The sequence below is a fragment of the Schistocerca gregaria genome, chromosome 5, assembly GCF_023897955.1.
Source record: "Schistocerca gregaria isolate iqSchGreg1 chromosome 5, iqSchGreg1.2, whole genome shotgun sequence".
NCBI classification, from domain to species: domain Eukaryota; kingdom Metazoa; phylum Arthropoda; class Insecta; order Orthoptera; family Acrididae; genus Schistocerca; species Schistocerca gregaria.
The window spans coordinates 312484690-312498022 of NC_064924.1; the positions used below are offsets into that span (position 1 = coordinate 312484690).

A 13333-nucleotide genomic window follows, 5' to 3' on the forward strand; every position below is an offset into this window, starting at 1 on the left:
AAACGAAAGTCAAGAGAATTGAGGTCAGGAGAGCGTGGAGGCCACGGAATTGGTCCACCTCTACCAATCCATCGGTCACCGAATCTGTTGTTGAGAAGCGTACGAACACTTCGACTGAAATGTGCAGGAGCTCCATCGCGCATAAACCACATGTTGTGTCGTACTTGTAAAGGCACATGTTCTAGCAGCACAGGTAGATTATCCCGTATGAAATCATGATAACGTGCTCCATTGAGCGTAGGTGGAAGAAACTAAAATGAGCTCTAACATGGAAATTAAGCGTTTCCAAACACATGTCCACATAACATATTTTCTTTATTTGTGTGTGAGGAATGTTTCCTGAGAGTTTGGCCGTACCTTTTTGTAACTCCCTGTGTATATGCAGCCCTGCTCGTTCCGGTCCGCGTTGACTGTACTGAAACAAATGCCGGAGGAAGAGAGTGTTGCCTGGTAGTGATGGATCGCTCAGGCGGGCCCGGTCCGCCGCTCGCCGTGTGCCGCCGTGTGGCCGCCCAGCGCGGCACAGCGGGAGCGCGGCCGGTAAACCTTGGCGCCAGCGGCAGCCGCGGCCGGCACGCGCGCCACGCCACAAGAATGCCGCCAGCTCGCGGCCGGCCGGGCTCTGCTTGCTCGCCTCCGCCTGGCCCCCCACCACTCCAGCTGCGCTGGAACGCCACGCCACGCAACGGAACGCCGGGGATGCGACATGCCCGCTGCCGCTGCTGTTTCCGTCTGCTTTCCGATCCACAGAGTAGAAATATCTCTGGAGTGAGTACTGCGTTCTGCGTATGTTGTCAACATTAAACTAGGATCGACACGAGATTTCAGGATACCGCCGTTTGTTTATGCTTTCTGATAAATTCGAAACTTGTAACTTAGGCGTCAAAGAAACTGATATAGCCATGCGTATTCAAATACAGAGATATGAAACAGGCAGAATACGCCGGTGCGGTCGGTAACGTCTATATACACTACTGGCCATTAAAATTGCTACACCACGAAGATGACGTGCTACAGACGTGAAATTTAACCGACAGGAAGAAGATGTTGTGAGATGCAAATGATTAGCTTTTCAGAGCATTCACACAAAGTTGGCGCCGCTGGCGACACCTACAACATGCTGACATGTGGAAAGTTTCCAACCGATTTCTCATACACAAGCAGCAGTTGACGGGCGTTGCCTGGTGAAACGTTGTTGTGATGCCTCGTGTAAGGAGCATGCGTACCATCACGTTTCCGACTTTGATAAAGGTCGGATTGTAGCCTATCGCGATTGCGGTTTATCGTATCGCGACATTGCTACTCGCGTTGGTCGAGCTCAATGACTGCTAGCTGAATATGGAATCGGTGGGTACAACAGGGGAATACGGAACACCCTGCTGTATCCCAACGGCCTCCTATCACTAGCAGTCGAGATGACAGGCATCTTATCCGCATGGCTGTAACGGATCGTGCAGCCACGTCTCGATCCCTGAGTCAACAGATGTGGACGTTTTCAAGACAACAACCTGCTGCACGAATAGTTGGACGTTTTCAGCAGCATGGACTGTCAGCTCGGAGACCATGGCAGCGGTTACCCTCGACGCTGCATCACAACACGAGCGCATGTGATGGTGTACTCAACGATGAACCTGGGTGCACGAATGGAAAAACGTCATTTTTTCGGATGAATCCAGGTTCTGCTTACAGCATCGTGATGGTCACATTCGTGTTTGGCGACATCGCAGTAAACGCACATTGAAAGCCTGTATTCGTCATCGCCATACTGGCGTATCAACCGGCGTGATGGTATGGGGTGCCATTGGTTACATGTCTCGGTCACCTCTTGTTCGCATTGACGGCACTTTGAACAGTGAACGTTACTTTTCAGATGTGTTACGACCCGTGGTTCTACCCTTTATTCGATCCATGCGAAACCCTACATTTCAGCAGGATAATGCACGAGCGCATCTTGTAGGTCCCGTACGGGCCTTTCTGGATACAGAAAATGATCGACTGCTGCCCTGGCTAGCACATTCTCCAGATCTGTCTCCAACTGAAAACGTCTGGTCAATGGTGGCCGAGTAACTGGGTCGTCACAATACGCCAGTCAATACTCTTGATGAACTGTGGTATCGTGTCGAAGCTGCATGGGCAGCTGTGCCTGTACACGCCATCCTAGCTCTGTTTGAATCAATGCCCAGACGTATCAAGGCCGTTATTACGGCCAGAGGTGGTTGTTGTGGGTACTGATTTCTCAGGAGCTATGGACCCAAATTGCGTGAAAATTTAATCACATGTGAGTTCTAGTATATTATATTTGTCCAATGAATACTCGTTTATCATCTGCATGTCTTCTTGGTGTAACAATTTTAATGACTAGTAGTGTAAAACAACAGGTGTCTGGCGCAGTTGTTAGATTGGTTACTGCTGCTACAATGGTGGCTTATCAAAATTTAAGTGAGGGTAAACGTGGTGTTATAGTCGGCGCACGAGAGATGGGACACATTATCTCAGAGGTAGCGATGAAGTGGGGATTTTCCCGTACGAGAATTTCACGAGGGTCCCGTGAATGTCAGAAATCAGGTTAAACATCAAATCTCTCACGTCGATGGAGGCGGTAAAAGATACTGAAAGAATGGGACCAACGACGACTGAAGGGAATCTTTCAATGTGGCAGAAATGCTACCCTTCCGCAAATTGCTGCAGGTTTCAGTGCTGGGCCATAAACAAGTGTCAGCGTGCGAACCATTCAACGAATTATCGAGATGGACTTTCGGAGCGTAAGGCCCACACGCGTACCCGTAACTGCACGACACGAAGCTTTACGCCTCGCCTGGCTTCCTCAACACGGCATTGGACTGTTGGTGGCTGAGCGTTCAAATGGCTCTGAGCACTGTGGGACTTAACATCTTTGGTCATCAGTCCCCTAGAACTTAGAACTACTTAAACCACCTGACCTAAGGACATCACACAACACCCAGCCATGAAGAGGCAGAGAATGTACTGAGCTGATGGGCGTGTACGGGTAGGGAGACAACCTCATGAATCCATGGACCCTGCATGTCAGCAGGGAACTGTTCAAGCTGTTGGAGGCCCTGTAATGGTGTGGGGCAGGTGCAGTTGGAGTGATTTTAGCTCCTTATACTTCTAGATACGACAGTGACAGGTGACACGTACGTAAGCATCCTGTCTGATCACTTGCAACCATTCACGTCCATTGTGCATTCCCATGGATTTGGGCAATTCCAGCAGGACAATGTGACATCCTGCACGTCCAAAATTGCTAAGGAATTGATCCAGGAACACTCTTCTGAGTTTAAACACTTACACTGGCCAACAAACTCCTCAGAAATGAACATTATTGAGCGTACCTGGGATGCCTTGGAACGTCTTGTTCAGAAGAGACCTTCACCCCGTCGTACTCTTACGGATTTTAGACAGCTCTGCAAAATTCATGTTGTCATTTCCCTTCAGCGCTACTTTAGACATTAGTCGAGTCCATGCCACGTCGTGTGTGTCTCTTCTGCGTGCTCGCTGGTGCCCCCACAAGATATTAGGCACGTGTACCAGTTACTTTGGCTCTTCAGTGTAATATTACTCGTATTTGTTGCGTTTCTACCAATTCTTCATTCGTAACGGCATTGTGAATTTCTGTTGTTGCAGCAGGTGCAAAGAGAAATATGTGTAAGGAGAAAAAGTTTGACGTTCTGTGTTTTTCTGGCTACATTTTGAATAACCGTTTAAATCTGTTACTCTCCGTGCAAAATGTGTGTTACTTCTTGTTAGTGATACACATAAAAGTCTTTTAAATCCGCAGCTCGAGAAATGAGCGTTTCTTTTGACAGTTCTGAATCTCAGAAAAGACGTAGAAGCTAGGTTTTTTTCCTCTGTATAAAATTCTGATAACTCGCAGCTGCGTAATTTGTGGTCATTTTGTCTGTTTCAGAATGAAATCCCACGTAGTGCTATGTAACATGAAGGAACAGTTTCGTGTTTTATTCAAAAGCGAAATGTTCGTTTTTTTGTTTGTTTGTTTGTGAGTGTGTGTGTGTGTGTGTGTGTGTGTGTGTGTGTGTGAGAGAGAGAGAGAGAGAGAGAGAGAGAGAGAGATAGGACCGACATTTTAGGGTACAGAAAATTAACAGTTAACTGGAAGTTAAATGTATGCTAACAGGAATGTGAAATGAAGATACGTGAAGTACACGAATGCTGGAAAAGATGACATGTTGTATCGACTGAAATTCCAGCACTTACCTCGTATACTGTAGTTGAATTAAATCAAGTGATGCTGGGGGTATCAGATTAGGAAATGAGACACTTAAAGTAGCAAATGAGTTTTTTATCTGGGAAAAGGGATGTAGGTTGCAGTAGCTACTCAGAGATGAAGAGCTTGCAGAGGATAGCGTAGCATAGAGAGCTACATCAAACCAGTCACTGGACTGAAGACTACAACAAACACATCTTATATATATTTTCTACACAAGTCTCGTACAGAACAATGTGTCTCTTTAAATTTCCTTTTCCCGGGACTCGTTGTAAAAAAAAAAAAATCACCTAGAAATTCTTCTTATATCTTTCACTACAATTGTTGTTATTAAATTTATCATTATTGTGACAATAATAATAATAATAATAATTCTTATTATTAGTATCTTCACTATTAGTGACCCACCAGGTTAGCGGGGGCGCTAATGCGCTGCTTCCTGGACTCGGGTCGGCGCGTCGGCCCCGGATCAAATCCGACTGGCGGATTAACGACGAGGGCCGATGAGGTTTCTATGCGGTTTTCCGCATTTCACTAGGTGAATACACGGCTGGTCCCCATGCGCACCCTGCCGCCCTCTGACACTAACATCGCCACATCCATCGTTACAAGGCCGACCCCACGTTGAAGTGGGACAAAGGCCCAAAGAAAATGATCATGATTATCACCATTAGTATTAGCAGCTGCAGTAGTACAAGTATTGCCAGTACTAACTTCATTAGTTCTCAGGCAATATATTTTACTCACACTGCCACTTCGGACGCTCAAATCATTTTAACACTAGTTGTCATATTAAAATTGTTATTTCTTAGTTAACTCTGATGTAAAAAAGGTTCTGTATATATGAAACCCTGGTCCAATGTTAGAGAGTGCCTGATAACCCTAGTCAAATCAGGTTAAACAAACAAGTAAATAAATATTTCGTTATATTAGCTGTATTTTGTCATACAATCCCGGAAGTCGAATGACACCTTAAAGAATCAAAAATATGCAAAATAGCGCTTTGTTGAAAGTATATCATTTGACATATAGCTCACAAAAATTCAGTTTAATATCTAAGAAAAACAAGAGAGGACAAGGTGGAGTTAACATTTTTATGCTAAAATATTAAATCACATTAATCTAAGTACCATTTTCCATGCTAGTATATGGGGAATTATTTTCTGGATCTATATGACCTGCAACTGACCTTTTGACGTTTCTATTTTCTGTTTTATGTCCATAACTAGGCGTAACCTTCATACATCCAAATATTTTCTCCAGGCCCACAATCCCAGAAACTAGCTGCACTTTGTACACAATAGTGTACGTATACGCCTAAGATAGCAGTGTTTCGACGGCTCAATAAAGCGAATATAAAAAGTTAAAAAAGTTATCAAGCTACTGGTTGTTGTTTCCTCACAGAACATCAGCTTATAACCTAAGTTGTGCTGGACGCATGTAGGGAAATTCATAAAAAAATGCCGTAAACGCCCCATTCACGTGAAGAGAAACGCCCGCACCTGAAGAAACTGGAGTTTAGCTGCGGTAAATTTAAAGTACACGACATAGTTCTTTGCAGTGCTTCAGAACATCAGCAATTTTACCGAAACCCCAATATTTAAGGAATTTAATTTCCATTCTTCAGGAATTTTTCGTTAATAAACAGTGAGACGTATTGCTGTATCCATGATGGTGTACGCACATGGACCTACTGTATCGGTGTCTTCGTCGATCACATGAGTATCACGTATTTTGCCAGTACGCTCTTGAGAGGAATCATAGTCTGTCTCTTACACTCTCCCACTGAACGATTCACAGGAAATATGCAGCACATTGGATCCATCATCGACATTGTGGAGCGTATTTTAACGTCTGCACATCGCATACCGGTCAGCGAGACACTGTGGTGCGTTGAAAGTGCTCAGTTATGTAAAATTGTGCATATTGTCAAATTACAAAGGATTTAACTCTTCCGTGCTGTCTTCCTTATGAGTGCTAACGTTTCGGGATTTTCTATATTGTAATTAAAGTAAAAGTAAAAAGTTTGACGAAAAAAAGAACACGAGACTGCTCGCACTGCTAAGGAGGTTTTCCAATGATTAATTGGTGGGTAACTGTTTTACTCATTGAACTGTGTACTTACGCCGTGACATACTTAGTTCAAATCGAACAACACAGTGATAGTAGACAAGCATTTTTCCGTTCGCGTGATTTTTCGCTGGAGCTAGTCGTATACGAAGACTCAGTTTGCTGATAGTCATCAGTGAATATCTCCCATTTTTTGCCGATCAGCACTGCCTTCCTTCAACAGCGGTAATCGATGTATGATCTTGCGGTACGAATACTATAATACATGAAGTAGCATGTAGTTAACGAGTTTTGTGGTTAATATTCATATATGTAATAGGTTAAAATTATATAAAAGATGTGCCATGTGTAGTGTTCTTTGTGTTCTTATGTTCCGTGTGTTCGAGGGCGCTGAAAAAACGACGGCAGACTGGCAGCAGCACGGTAAACGGCAGCTTCGGAAGTTGGTCGCTGTACGCGTCGAGCCGACAGCCATGCCACTCCAGAGGACGTCGTTGGGCCAGCAGATTCGACACAGAATAGAGAATTACATTCTTAATACGAAAAAGAACTTGTTACTATGTAATTTTGTTCAGTTCATGTCTGCAATTCATTGAAGTCAGTTGTTGGATGGAAATGTACGACTACACCGTAGTATGTGTATTGTGAACGTTATCAATAGAACAGCGGAGAAAAAATTTGAAAAGAAAAAAACCTGGTGTTGAAGATTTTTATTTTGGAAGTATGCATGCTTGAAGTTGGTTATCAAAACTGAATCAGCATCCTAATCAGCTGAAATGGAGGGATACAGGGTTAAATAATACGCAAAAAAAGGAACACTGGCAAAACATATGACTTTCTTTTGGCTTAAAGAAGTGATAATTTGTCATCGTGATTGGGACTGAGTTTTTTTTAAACAATGGCAATAGTTAAAGGTAATCTGAAAATTTTTGACAGTTTTTAAAGTTTATTGAAAGTTTAATAGCGAAAAGTGAAATATTTTGACAGTTACGCTACGCGAATCTGAGATATGTTTAATGCTATTGCGTGCTTGACTGTTTAGTAATATGCGCGAGCATCTGTTATTGTCTTGACAACAGAAACTAACTCCAATACATCATTGTGCTGCCCGGGAGAATGCTGTGACCGATAAGGTGGAAGAGGTGTTTAAGAACGAGCTTCCGGAAGCAAAGACAGGAATCATAAGTTAGGGAACCGAGATAAGCTATGAACAGACGACTAGAGACACATATTAGCAATTCTAGGGAGGGAAAGGATAATATTCAAATTCAAATAAATCCAACAATTGAAGAGCTCCTAATTTTAAGATTGCTGTCAAACAAGACCGCGATGCCGAAATTGAAAAGGTTAAAAATGGTGTAGATAATAAACTCGACAAAGTAGTAGATCATATGGCCTAATCGGTTAATAAATTAAGAAAGGAGAGTGAAGATCGTTTTTGTGAAGGTAAGAAACAGTTACATAATTTTAGCCTACAACGTGATACCGATAGATTAGATTTAGAAAAAGTAAGAGATTAAATCGCCAGCTATCTCTTTCTCAGGAGATCAGACAAAAATAAAGGGCCTAATGGCACAGCTTAGTGTAGTGATGCTTTATAACAGCGGCTCGATATGGCGACCACCAATGCTGATACGACGTTGTACCTAAGGCATACCGACTTCCCTATGGCATATCAGGACAAGCTGCTCTGAAACTTATCTTTTTCCCTCAGTAGACGTAAATGCGTTACACATCTGAATTAAAACCGTCGTAGAACGGAAGCAGTATGTTGCCTGACGTGGGTTCCTATTCAAAATATTATGTACTCACTCCCCTCTGCCGGGCGCGGTGGTCGAGCGGTTCTAGGCGCTTCAGTCCGGGACCGCGCGGCTGCTAAGGTCGCTGCTTCTAATCCTGCCTTGAGCATGAATGTGTGTGATGTCCTTAGGTTAGTTATGTTTAAGTAGTTCTAAGTTCTAGGGGACTGATGACCTCCAATGTTAAGTCCCATAGTGGTCAGAGCCATTTGAACCACTCCCCTCTACAAGTCCTAGAAGTTTGTAACGGGAGTTTCCGAACACCCTGTATGTTCAATTACTGGTGACCGAAGCAGTATCCATTCGAGCCCATGTTCAGTTGCATTCATCCTTTCACTGTTCCAAGTAATTCAATGCACGGTTTTCTGTGAGGGTTTTGTCTGTCACACACATCTCGTGTTTGTGAAAGAACAGAATCATCCTTATTGACCTAAAAGTAGATAAGAAATGGACCGCAGTAATTTCAATGTCTTGAGAAATGGTGAGGAGGATTGGTCAACACTGAGCGATATTGGAACATATTGACCTCAAGAGTTAGCACACGATTCCATTTCTTGTAGCTAGATTTATCTGTCGATCGACTTAAGAAATTATGGAAATAGAAAACGAGTATTTGGCGATGTACAAACCATCGTCAATATTCGGGCAAACTCTTCTTGACTGTAAATCATAGGCCACATCAATAGACGCTTTTGTGTGGGCCATGTGTTGGACGTAGTACCTCGTACACTATTGCCGCAAACGGAACTTGTCACGCAACGGATACGGCGTCGAGGAAACACTCTTCTCGGTAATTATGTAGCAAGCAGTTTCGTGGTTGTCTGCAGCGATTGTATTCATTCCTCGTACAATGAAACCGACTATTTCACGAAAGGATCCATCTCGTGACCATTCGTCCAAAGAGCTCGTCTGCAAAAGTAATATCTGAAATATCTAATATTCTTTACCTGGATGTCTTTAAAAAAGCGTTTGACGAAGATGACCACATTCTGTGCTATGTACAGAGTTCTGTTTAATCTGAGAGTGCCATTTCCGCTGATAGCGAGAGTAGCTCATTCCTTGCAGTGACAAGTCCTCTCACGTGTACTCATTCTTCCCACATACTATCATATGACCAAAGTGTCCTGAATATGGTGGTTAAGCATAAGCAATAGATTTAGTAATGGAAGTATTGTCGTGACGACTGGAGTGGACTTTTTAGACTGACTTCTCTTGTAGACAATCAAGACATTTAGTGAGTTGACGTTCAGAAACTAGCGCTTTGTGTTCGTCCGCGAGGAGAACATAACCTTACTGCGTTGTTTCTCAATGCTTCATCTCCGGAAACAGCGTTCTTCTCGTGCTTACTCACTCTCGCTTCGCTTGTGACGAAGCGACGAGACAGAGACAGAGAGAGAGAGAGAGAGAGAGAGAGAGAGAGAGAGAGATGAAAATTTATTTGGAGGACCAAATTAGTTTGATCATAGATTACGACAATGAACTTGCATTCGAGAGGAGTAGATTTAAAATCCTTGACTATTCCGAGCTTGTAGTCCGACTCTATTGATCTTGTCGTCGACGGGATATTAAACCCTAATTAAAGCCTATTCTTCCTTTATACTAAAAGGAGGCTATATTTTTTGGACTTGCGAGATAGCTCGATGAGTTACGGATGCAATGATCTCTCTTACAATTTGTCTCTGGAGGAACAGAGAACTAAGAAGGAGACGATTGACTGCCCGTGGCTAATATGGTGCAAATGATAATATTCTCATACGTTATATTAGAAAGAGTAATGGAAGAAAATTATTTTAGCCGCATCTGAGTGTTAGGTCGTAGATCAATCTCATCTCATTGGTTTAAAAAGGCCGGGTTTGACTCTGTTTAACAATAACTGTTATGATCACTGCGTATTCACTGAGTCAAAGGCGTACAAAGCTAGCTAGTTCACTGAAATGGACTGTAGGTTAGTGCGTTACACCGGTTCTGCAGTAAGTTATACCATATTCCAGCAAATCGTCTGTCAAGTACTGAAGGATGAATGTCGTGTTTGTCATTAAAATTGTAGCCATCAGGACGACTCAGTTCGTAGTAAGGAAACAAGGTGGATGTAAGCTTCCGATATTAGAAACGAAGAACAGAACTGAAATTTTAACAAAATTTAAAAGTCCGACATCGATCCACTGTCACATCCAGATGCCCCACAAATCTGTTGTTGGTAGCGCTGGTGGTGTGTATAGGGAGCTCAATGGCGAGGTAAGCAGAGAAAACGTAGATCTAACCTTCGAACAGTTACATCAGTAAGGCCTTATAACGGCATTCCATTATTAACAGGAACAACATACCAAAGATTTAAATCTGTTCAGGCTTCCGTGGCCACCACACTGAAGTTGAATAGGTACTGATGGTGGCCAAGCGTAGGAAAAAAATCGCTAAACAAACGTTGGTCTGTGAACCTGAGACGAATGCCAGAAGCCACTATGTCCACTTAGGCAGAGAAGGTAAACTCTGCAATCGTCTCTTACCAAGTGCAGGAAATGTTGTTGAGCTGCAAGTTGTACTGAGTTGCTGAGAATAAAACGTGGTCTGGGTCTGCTCATCTCTTCTCCAGTTCTTTTGGTCTCATCATTAGCCATTGGTGTGATGCTATCCTTCACAACATTCCATCTTCTGCTTGTAATTTCGTCTCTAGACACCTACTGCGTCTAGTATTTTCGTTAACTATTTCACACAATCCAACTCACACAACTTTCTCCCCATTGTTTCTTTCAGGGCCAAGTTATGTATTCATCTTTGTTTTGGTCAAAGTTTTTCTGTAGACATGTTTACTTCATACGGGAAACACAGATACACTAATAACCAGCCGGGTACTTATTTTCTACACTGCTGACTTGTTGATCTCTGATATATCTAGGAAAAATGCACAGAAGGGTCCTGAATTGCAAACATCGTTCCATCCGCGAGATCTTAGTTTGGCTTATGCCGTTTCAACGAACACATACTGATACTACATATGACTGCATTACATCTAAAATATATTTAACTTTTTTCCTTTCAACGTTATTGTAAATGTATAATATACAGAAGGAATGCTCGGTTATGGTCGATAGTGGCCGCTATTTTTTTGTCCTTGACAGTTACAGAAAAAAATTAAACTAAATTTCGACTTTCGGCAGTAAATTTTTTCCGTGCTCTTACTAGACTTAAAGCAGATGATGAGATGAGGAAGCTTTTAGTTTCGTCTGGTGCACGAAAACAAAAGTCAAAGCTCAAGGACTTACCTTTCAGACAGATGTCATAACAAACAAAGCAGCGTCAACAGTGGTTTTGTCTTCTTATCTGGAGTCACTACACGTCCACAGAGCACTTCTCACAGACGTATAAACGGTGGCAGCAGCGGAGAGATACGGGCACCCGGGAGACCACTTGCTGCGCGACGCCGCGTTTGGGCGCGAAAAGCCGGCAGAGAGCGAACCCTGGGCCGGACGCGATCTGAGTCCGCGATGCTGCGACGCCGGCGGTGCAGCCGCAACTGTGGCGCGGGCCACCGCGCCCGGCAGGAGAGCCGCGCGCGTGACGTCACGCTACACCCCCTCCACCTACGCCGCTCCTGGACCAGGGATGCTGGCACACGGAGCAGCTCGCGCCGCATCCGCTGCATCGCCAGAGAGGGCTGCACCACGAACTCCAAGACGCCATAAATCGCACCCCTTGTATTTGTATCTTCTAAAGAACGACAAACATCGATTGCTACTGAGATCGATAGCACCATACATCTACTGATGTGGAAAAAGTTATGGGACACCTCCTTTTGCCCGAAGTAGTGCAGCAACTCGACATGGCATGGACTCAAGTCGTTGGAAGTCCCCTGCAGAAATACTGAGCTATGCTGCCCCTATAACCGACCATAAGTGCTAAAGCGTTGCTGGTGCAGGATTCTGTGCACGAATTGACCTTTCGATTATGTCCCATAAATCATCATCATTTAAGACTGATTAGCCTTTCAGCGTTCAGTCTGGAGCATAGCCCCCTTTATAAGATTCCTCCATGGTCCCCTATTCCGTGCTAACATTGTTGCCTCTTCCGATGTTAAGCCTATTACTTGATTACCATTTGTTTGCCGAGTCGTATCTTAGAGGTCCCTGGTTTGTCAGTTAGAGGTGGGAATCCGTCACCTCCAAAGGTCCGAGGCAGTTTGCTCTGATTGTTGCCAGCATCATACTTAAAGTACCAGGGAAGCAGGTTGCTAGCCTTACTTGCCCCGAGTCCCATTGAGTTTTACCCCTAACGGTTGAGGGACTAACCGGTGGATTTGGTAGTCTTTGCCGTATGAGCACAAAGGTGACCACAACTCAGAATATGTCCGAGATGCCCAGCCTTATTCCAAAGTAACTGGTATCCCGACTGTCGGGACCACTTACTTGGCCACTCATACGTTGCCCGTGGTTCATGAACTAGGACATGACTACAGGAACCTACACCATGTCCCATAAATGTTCGATGGAATTCATATAGGGCAATCAGAGTGGCCAAATCATTCGCTCGAATTGTTCAGAACGTTCTTCAAACCAACTGCTAACAATTGTGGCCCGGTGGCATGGCTCATTGTCGTCCATAAAAATTGCATCGTTGTTTGGGAACATCAAGTGCAAGCTGTAAATGGTCTTCAAGCAGCCTAACTTAACCGTTTCTAGTCAATAATCGGTCAAATCGGACCAGAGGACCCAGTCCATTCCATGTAAACACAGCCCACATAGCAACAGAATCATCATCAGCTTGCCCAGTGACTTGTTGATAACCTCGGTCCATCGGTTCGTAGAATCTGCGCTACACTCAAATGCTACCATCAGCTCTTACCAAATGAAATCGAGACTCGTCTGACCACATTACGGTTTTCCAGTCGCCTAGCGTCTAATTGATGTGATCCCGAGCTTAGGAGGGGCCCCGCAGGCGATATCGTGCTGTCAGCAAAGACGCTCGCGACGGTCGACTGCTGCCACAGCCCGTTGACGCCAAATTCCGTGGCAATGTCCTGACGGATACTTTCTTTGTCGTCCCACATTGGTTTCTCCGGTTATTTCAGACAGTGTTGCTTTTCTGTTAGTACTGACAATTCTGTGTTAACGCCGGTGCTCTCGGTCGTTAAGTGAAGGCTGTCGGCCACTGCGTTGTCCATGGTGAGAGGTAATGCCCGACATTTGGTATTTTCAGCACATTCTTGACACCTTTGGATCTTGAA

The 13333-nt window shown here is 44.0% G+C and overlaps 1 protein-coding gene across 1 annotated transcript in view; it reads right to left on the reverse strand.

Annotated features, from left to right (window-relative positions):
- LOC126271989 (E3 ubiquitin-protein ligase LNX-like) overlaps positions 1-11611 on the reverse strand; it is a 589442-nt gene extending 577831 nt beyond the window's left edge. Inside the window, exon 1 of the mRNA XM_049974467.1 lies at positions 11376-11611. The gene's annotated coding sequence lies outside the window, so the exon portion shown is untranslated. The remainder of the gene's footprint in view (positions 1-11375) is intronic.
- Between the last annotated feature and the right edge of the window lie 1722 nt (positions 11612-13333).